The sequence below is a fragment of the Coffea arabica genome, chromosome 8c (assembly GCF_036785885.1).
Source record: "Coffea arabica cultivar ET-39 chromosome 8c, Coffea Arabica ET-39 HiFi, whole genome shotgun sequence".
Taxonomy (NCBI): Eukaryota; Viridiplantae; Streptophyta; class Magnoliopsida; order Gentianales; family Rubiaceae; genus Coffea; species Coffea arabica.
In genome coordinates this window covers 13,206,290-13,215,473 of record NC_092325.1, presented here as the reverse complement: position 1 = coordinate 13,215,473, position 9,184 = coordinate 13,206,290, and the positions used below count along the sequence as shown (strand labels likewise).

Below are 9,184 nucleotides of genomic sequence, written 5' to 3'. Positions count from 1 at the left end.
AACTGGCCTCATGCCTACCTCATATAGGTAATGTCTTCATTTCTTTAGTGCAAATATTGTAGCCACTAACTCCCAATCATGAGTTGGCTACTTTCTCTCGTAGTATTTTTACTTCTTAGAGGCATATACAATTACCTCATCATGTATTATTAATATGCATTCTAAACCATCCTTTGAAACATCTATATAAATCACAAAGTTACCTCCTCCGCTCGGTAAGGCTAACACAGGTGCATCGGTTGAACATTTTTCACTTTCAAATTCTTCCTCACATTTAAAATCCCAAATAACTTGCTAAGTTTTGCACTCTTAGAAAAATCCTTGATCGAGCCAACGGTAATATTTGGCTACCTCTTAGAACTCCAAATTTCGGCAAGATTTTCTAGTTGTTTCCTCTTAACCAGCTTCCACTTTAGCCGAGTCAATAACAATTCCTTCCTTAGATATTGTATAACCTAGAAAGGCTATTTCTTCCAATAGAACTCACATTTATTGAACTTAACGAAAGTTAGTGTTCTCTCAGGGTTTGTAAAACTACCATCAGGTATTTTTTCATGATCTTTTCAAACATTAGAGTATACCGATGTATCATTAATAAATGCCACCATAGATTAATCCAAATATGGTTTAAAACCCTGATGCATTAAGGCTATAATTGCTACTAGTGCATTAGTCAACCTGTAGGGCGTACTGAAAATTCAAAGTGTCCATGTCTTAAATTGAAAGCAGTCTTAACCACATCAGTTTCTAGGATCCTCATCCGGTAATAGTTCTACTCTAAATCCAACTTGGATAGCATCATGGTTCCTTACAGTTGATCGAATTCTTATCCATGTAAGACAAAAGGGTAGTTATTCTTAATGGTCACATCGTTCCAGTCTCGATAGTCTATATATATCCTCAAACTTCCACTCCAAATATGATATCCGGTTCCATAATCGTTGGACTCATTAAATCTATCAAATATTTCCTTTCACTAACCCAATTTTCACAATCTTAATATCTCAATTTGGCAATCAAATATTGGGTCCCAACTTCAACCCTAAGTTCTCGATTTTTTTTCACCTATCCCTGGTCATCCCCAAGACCTTGGAGTTGCCTACGCTCTCAAATACCATCTCGACCACGTCTACTACCGTCCATATCTTATTACCAATCTAAAAGTATGAGGCAAAATTTAAATGTACATGTAAGTCATAAAATCAATTTTCATATGTCATAAAGATCATGATAATTACATCCAGTTTGAAGAGGTTTAATCATTTCAAAAAGAAAGGGCAAATAACAAGATTATAGCAAAACGTGCCAAGTTACCAAGATACAAAATAACAAAAGACTTCTCCTTATCCAAAAGATTAAATTCCCAAAAGTGCCCGTCTAGTCTAGAGTAAAACTACAACCTCTATCCTTCGAGTGGAGTTAACCACCCCTACTCGTAAAACTTCCAGCGCTTAGACCTCCTTCTGGCACTCAATTGCTTGGTGGCAGATCTAGCTGGCCGCTGAGTATTTCCTCTTTTTAGAGGTACCAGGGCAATTCGAAAGCTTATGCTTGGTACTACCACACCTCAGACACTTTCCTTGCTTGAGGGCTTGACTAGTTTGAGGGTTTACTTTGTATTTCTTCTCCAGTTCTACGTTCTTACGTAGCAACTCAGTTTTCTTTGCATATTCTTGTCTTCACCGTCCTTCCCAGTAATCAGCCAGTTTCTTTTGAAATTCTACCTCATTTCGAAGAATGTTCATTTCCTTACGCATTTCTTCTAAAGTTGTCATCTTACCGGTTGGCTTAAGTCAAATGCTATCCTACCAGGTGAATCAAAAGATCGAAATGAGTAGCCATTCATAATGGAAGCTCGAGCCATATTACTTTTGTATTCTTTTGCTTATAGGTTGCTTCGGAATATAAATCTTAACTATTCTCCGTGTAACACGGGCGAGCTCTTAAGTCTCCACTAGATTACTATCATCACTTACAAACACAACCAGATACGGGGACCTTATCCCTTAATATAAAATTCCATGTCTTAGTTCACTCTCCAATACCTATCTACAAAATTGTTCTTTAAATCAATCTTACTATTTCGAGGTTAGATTCTCCGTGAAACTTAGATAGGCGAACTTCGAGAATCATTCCATTTTCACACCTCTCTTGATTCTTAGATTGGCTTATTGGTCTAGAGCTTTGGTGCCCAGCTAATCATGCTAGGACAGCCATACGTGATTGTTTTCCTTCATTTCTAGGGTTTTGGTTCAGTCCAGCAGTCGTTCCCTGATCGTCCCCTTGAGCTTGGGTTGCTCAACCCCTCGCCCTCGGTCCCTTTTCACTTCTTTGGCCGCTCATAAATTTAACATTTATAAAGACATGACATAATATGGGTGCACATAACACGAAGTTTGAAAAGTGACACTTTGATTAGGTAAAACGAAAATGAAAGGAAAGACACCGAAATAATCGCAAATGTGTATAACCCAATCATAGGTTTGAACTCATAAAACAATAAAATCCAGCGTCTCATAAATAACGTTCAATTGCTTCACAAGGTAAACATAGTCAAGCAAAACACAAAATGCAATGGCCTTTGAATAAGTATCACCCCGACTAACTTTGACAAAACCATTAAAGTAAACTAAGTCACCAGCTTAGTGATTGGTGGAGTCAAAAGTCTCTACTACTTCAGTAGGATCATTTTCATTTCTCGCACTAGGAGTTTTAATCGCATGTCCCTTGTAAGAACCCGAAAATTTTCACATTTTCTAGGCATTATTTTATTTTTGCCTATATTTTTATATTTACCTTTAAAATATTAAAGTTTCTAAGCATTTTTATAAGCAAGTACAGTTTTAAAATCATTTTTCTAGTATGATCTAGTGTACGTTAATTTGAAATGCATTATAGATGTGGGACCTGCTAGTGCGATAAAATTTTGGTGCTTAGGTGATTTTTGTGTTAAGTGTTATTATTTTACAAGGTGCTAGGAGATAATTAGAGGTTAGTTAGATAGATTAACCATTGGAAGAAATAAGATAAGCTTGAACCGTTTAAAGTGCCACGTGTCGCGACACGATTGGGTGGTGGACTTGCCTAACTTTCTTATCTTTACTAAAACCCCAATTTTGACCAAAATCATCTTCATTTCTTCCTCAAGTTGGCCGAACCATAGAGAGGAGAAAAGAGAGAAAAGCCTTCATCTTGTTCTTCAATTTCTTATCCAAATCTTGAGTTCCAACCGATTAAATTGCAAACCACTCCATAAAATTGCTAGTTAAGGTAGTTTCAAGGTATTGGTGGAGTTGATTTGGAGGAGAAACCCCTAAGCTACTACCTTTCTTGAGGTGCCAAGGTACCTTGCTTGGAAACTTTCTCTTTGTTCTTGCTAATGTCAAATTAGTGGCTCTAGTGGCTAAATATGTTGATTTGTGGTAGGTTTTATGGTTGAAAGTGGAGTTTTGATGGATTTTTTATTTATTAGTGATTTTTCTGGTTTTATATCATAATTATTGTTTAGTCATGGATTGATGGCTTGTTATAGTGTAAAATGGAGTTGGTATATGTTGGATATGATTGGTTGCGGAAAATTTCTGGTTTGGTGCGGAAATTCCAGTTTAGGGTTTCATCTTACCCTGTTCTGGCCGGTTCTGTTAGGCCATGATGGAGGCCGAATCAGGCTTAGGTTAAAACATAAAAGTTGTAGCAAATGATGTTAAACATCTGCCTACAAAATTTCATTTCAATCGGAGCATTGTAGCATGTGAAATGACTAAAATACCCTTGACTGCCCATGAGCCCTGTTTCGTGGCCAGATTTCTGTTTTCGTGGAAATTTCCATTTTTGTCCCTGAAAATGCATGATTTGGCTTTGGAGGTCTTCATAAGAAATGTAGGTATATGTCTAGGCTTCGAAACTCTACAAGATACGTTCCAATCTGATAAGTGTAGCTTCGGTTGTGGTTGTTATGCCGAAAGGTGTATTTTATCACCTATAATTTGTATGTGAAATTGTGATTGCTTTGGAATGTGAGTTGGTGTTTGATTGTAGGATGGGAAGTAAAGAAATTAAGGGGAAATGCTGTCCGTTTATTTTCTTGAAATTTGAGCAAGTAAAAGTGAGATTGGAAATGTGATTTTGTGATGCTTTGGACTTACTTTGCTTAGATACTTCGGTCCACTTTAATGGTGTTACTTGAACTAGATTCCATTTGAACTTGTGCCTTTTCGCATAGTGAATATGACAAACGTTTTAAGCATGATACTTAGTTACAAATGTCATGTTTTGAACTTCAAATATTTACTCATTTTCTTTCCGAAACAAAGAAGAATTGCCTAGGGTTTCTCGGCCGAAAAACCTAATTATATCAAGCGAGGCTTTAGGTGTGAATTTAGGGTTTATTTATTTTTCTTTTCTCAGCTTTAAAATCTAAATGTACACTTTTACTTTAAACTCACATTTATATATTGTACTAGTAAGTATTCGGATTTTCTTTGAATTACTTAAACTTTTGATGGTTGAACTGTTATAGTTTCTCTTGGTTATACTAGGGTTCCTTGGTGATTGAGGGTATCACCCGGAAGAATACTTTGGACGTTCTTTTGTTTAAATAGGTGAGTGTTCTTTGTTTGTTATGTTATTAACTATATGATTTGTTGTGGATATTTGATTAAATGTTAAACGCTTTCAATGATTGCTGAAAATGAGTTTTGCTAGGCAAGTGTGTACTTTATCGCACTCGACCTAAATAAATGTGAAATTTTCAATGATTATTTGATTATACACTAGTTGTGCATGAATGTAAGCCTTGTAGCTGAACTGGGCCCCTGCCCTTCGTTGCCGGTCGACTCGAGCCAGAAGCGGATTCGGTCGGGCGATTTGGTGACCCTGGGTGAAAGTTTGGTATACTCGAGTATTACCACGTTGTCAGGTGGAGTCTGGCCAATGTCCAGAAGGGGGAGAAATGAAAAGAAAGAACGAAAGGAGGTTTTCAATTACAAAGGAAATTTTAAATATTGGAGGAATAAGGAAATGAAAGGAGAAGGAAAGAACGAAAGGCTCCATGTGAGCACGTATCCTTTTAATGAATGTGTTATTATTGCTTTATATTGTAAATGTTTCTTGACTTATTGTTTGACATATTGTTTGATTAACGCTTTCAATGGACTTATTGTTTGATTATGTGTTCGGAACCTCACTGAACTTTAAACTCATTCCTTTAGTTTTGTTTTCCTTAACAGGGGAAGGCGAGCAAGGACGAGGATTCTATATAGACTAGCTTGGTTTAGCCTTTTAATTTTTATGTAATGGTTCTCGCCCTAGCGCTTGGCGGGCTGGATGTATGAAGAATTGAAAACCTTTGTATATTTGAGTTTGTATTCCCTTTTGGAGATAGAAATATATATAAGTTCTGCTTTAAGTTTTGGATTGTTATTATACTTATTCTTGTGGTTTTATTCTGTGACGCCCCACATCTCCCTAAGGCGGACCAAAGGGTATCCGCGGACGCCTGCCCAGCTCACGCCAGGACTCAAGCAATTCCATTCAATTCCAAACCGAACTAATCACTTCGATGAGAACAATATGAATACAATAATGCGGAAGCGTTCAACTTAATAAGTCACTTAATGTATAACCAGTACATCGGTAAATCATGAAACGACTTAAATTCAAAGTACACATCAGGGCCCAAACTTTTCAAGTTTACAATTTCCAAAAGTACAACCCAAACCAGGGCCTAGTCAAAATATATATAACAGGAGTCTTAACAAAATTCAACGGATGGTTTCTCCATATTTCTCCAAGAGTCGGTCCTGTTAAGGAAAACAAAACTATAGGGTGAGCTAACGCTCGTGAGGCTAAGAACACACATGCAAGCACTTAGTCAAATAACAATCCCAATTTAATAAATAAAACCATGTCTCTTCAATAATCAATTATTCAAACAGGAAAAGTAATCAGAAACAATTCAAGGATATAGTAGCTCTCAGGAGCTAAGTTCCACTCGATCTGCCGTTGTCATTCGTATACCTTCCCGCATTGACCCTCCTGTCAACCGGGTCGGTATTTCCATTTCCGTAGATCACCACTTACTTTCCTCCGTCCACCGTACACCCCAAGGGCCCACAAGTCTATTATTGGGCGATACTCTACAAGTATGCCAAGCAAGACCTCTTATTAGGTCGAGCTTATGTGTATCTCATGGCTCGTCCGAATCCCCGACCAAGCCTATTGCTGGCTCGAGTCTAAGGACGGCCTATGAGTTTGGGCGTCCCCCATTCATTGGAAGGTCGAGGAGGTTCACTCCAACGATACAAGCATTCATGACATAACATTGCATTTCATTCATTCATTCAATACATTTCATTCATTCATTTGAAAGTAGAACGAGTGCGATAAAGTACGCACCCGCCCTTATTTTTAAAACTTTCAACAAATACCACAATTAAGCAAGTATCAAAGTTCACACACTTGACACTCACCGAGCAATTCAATAAGAATTATTTTCCGGAAGTTCAAGTGTCCACGGTGAGATCCTCTTGAAGGTCTCCTTGCACGCCTGGCAATTTAATAGTGGATAATCACACAATTAACCCACTTATCAAGAAAGATTGTACACTAGTACAATCTAAGAATTATTTGCAAAAAGGGACCTCAATTTCACGTAAATCAAGGTTCGACTTGCCTTTTATTAGGTACAATATTATTTGAGTTTTTATCTTGAAAATCGTAAGCAAAACGTTTAAGAATATCGAAAGAATAAAGAGTTCTTGAAAAACTCTATTTCTTTGAAGTTGGAAAATTTTTCAGTTTTACGATAAATCTTTGAAAAATCGTAACTCGCTCGATATAAGTCGAGAATTGGAAAACTTTATACCGTTGGAAACCTCTTAGAGTGTACTATAAGTTCCTAGAAGACACTTTTCCATGAATCAAAGTGAAAAGTGGTCAAAAATGAGCTTGAAAATGCAGGGTTGGTTCACAAGGCAGAATGAAGTTGGATTTTGGCCAACTTTGAAAATTCGGCACGATTCGCACGTTGTAAACCGGCCTCTGAATTTTTTGCAGCTCAATTAGTGTTGCAAGTGAAGTGTAGGACAAAACAAGCGGATCAAAAATCGGAGTTTCGAGCACCGAGATACGGTAGCCCGAAGTTGAGCAAGTTCAAGACTGGATGAGAATTTTCCAGATTTGAACCTCTAACTTTAGTAATTCAATTGGGTATCGAAACGAACTTGAATCGGCACCAAAATTGGTAGTATTTCAATACTATATGGAAGGTATCTCTCTATCGAATTTCGGGGAAAAATACCTTCGGCAAGGTCGTTAATTAGCCAACCAAAGTTCAAGAAAAATCCTAAGGCAAACTGCCTTTGACTTTCATTTTCCAAATTTTCCAATCGTTTAACCAAGAAAGTTATCCAACCATGGTTCATTTGTGAAATAAGGGTCTAAGATATACCCATGATACCTTTGGTAAGTGTTTAATATCAAAAACATCAACTAACAAGTTCACTCCAAGATTTTTTTCCAAACCAGACCAAAGATTAGGGTTTTCCAAAACAGAGCAGTCCACTTGTTTCAGTCACAACTCAGTCATTATAGCTCGAAATCGAGCATGGCTTACGCCGTTGGAAAATACATTCATAGAGTTAAAATATCACAGAAGAAATCGTTTCCAAATTTGGCTCCCATTTGGTTCAAATTCGGGCATCAAGTTGCTGCCTGAACACTTCATTCCAGAAGAACAGAGTAACAGGACAGCGAACTTAAAACATTTGGTTCGGTTTGTTCACAAAGAATCAGAACGTGCATTATATACCAAATTAAAGCTAGGAATGTCTAGTTTCAAACGCCACCAACGGTACATGATTTCGACATCCGAGGACAGAGTTATGGCCAAAATACTACTGCTGGTCAGAGCATACGCGAATCAGTTTTCCAGATTTGCTGGTTTCGAACAAAAATTCATTTGCCCATTCAAACCTCATTATTTTTCAATGAAATTTTCCACACCTCTAATACATCATATAAGCATCCAATTCAAGCCATTAAACCATTAAAAATTGGCCTGGAAATGGCCGAACATGGCAGGGGCAAAATCGGAAGTTTTTGCTTCTTACACCCAATGAAGTTCCTACTAATTACCCACCACTAATGCATCATTATAACCACTAAACCAACAATATAATCACCATCAATCATCACATCAGCAACAACAACCCAAGTGTGGGAATTCCAAGAGCCCACAATCACATTTTTACACCATAAACAAGTAACTAAGTGCATGCATGAGCTTAATCTTGTCATATAATCTCCAAAAGATAAGAATCCAAGGGTTGATCATTACCTACTCCTTTGGTTTGCAAGGTCAGAATTTTCGGCCCTCTTGAAGCTCCAAGAAACCGTGAAAGCTCCCCTCCTCCTTAGCTAGATATAATCTCCAAGAGGTTTGCTAAGTGGTCTCCAAGTTTGGTGTGATTTGGAGGTGATTTGGGGTGGTTTTGGGTGAGATTAGTGTGCAGAATTTTTGTTGCAAATGAGTTAGAGAGAGGGGGAAGCTTGGCCGGCTATGAGGAGAGAGAAGAGAGAGTGTGATTTTGATCTAAGTTGGCTTCTCATAGAAGATTAAATGTGTGGTGAAAAAAATTGCTCCAAAGTCAACTTGAAATAGTGCAACTAGGATGCGTTTGGACTCGATTTTTCTCGCGCGTTTGGTTTACTAGTGCACTAAACCTCCAATGTATATATATTCATGTAATTATTATTCACTCTTAGTTGTCCCGAAATAAGGGTCTAAAGTCCCTCAATCGAAGTTGCGCGTGTGAAAACGCGTACCGTCAATTTTACCGCTATAACGCGAAACTTTCGAAAAATTCTTATAACGATTGCACTACTAACTATCACTTGAATATTTATTCATAAAATTTCCTATTTTAGGACCATGGTACAGGTCTCCAATATTCCAAGCTTATTGTGCTACTACGCGGATAAAATCTCCAAGTACTATTCACTATTTTCGCTAAACGCGCTCTAGGAAATTAATTTTCGAAACGAATCATTTTAAAAATATAACGAAGTTATATTACCACTTATTTGGGTCTAATAAGACTAGAAAATATTCCTTGGAAATAAAATCCAATTAAATAATTTATTAAGCCATAAATTAGGCATAAAATAATAGTTTTTGCGAGTC

General features: G+C 37.3%; 1 long non-coding RNA gene across 1 annotated transcript; it reads right to left on the bottom strand.

Moving 5' to 3' along the window:
- Positions 1–5,576: 5,576 nt before the first annotated feature.
- On the bottom strand, positions 5,577–8,502 carry LOC140013228 (uncharacterized). The gene is made up of 2 exons (XR_011820299.1): positions 8,339–8,502; positions 5,577–5,801 (listed from the first exon to the last, which is right to left on the bottom strand). It is a non-coding gene; the product is annotated as an uncharacterized lncRNA (long non-coding RNA).
- Between the last annotated feature and the right edge of the window lie 682 nt (positions 8,503–9,184).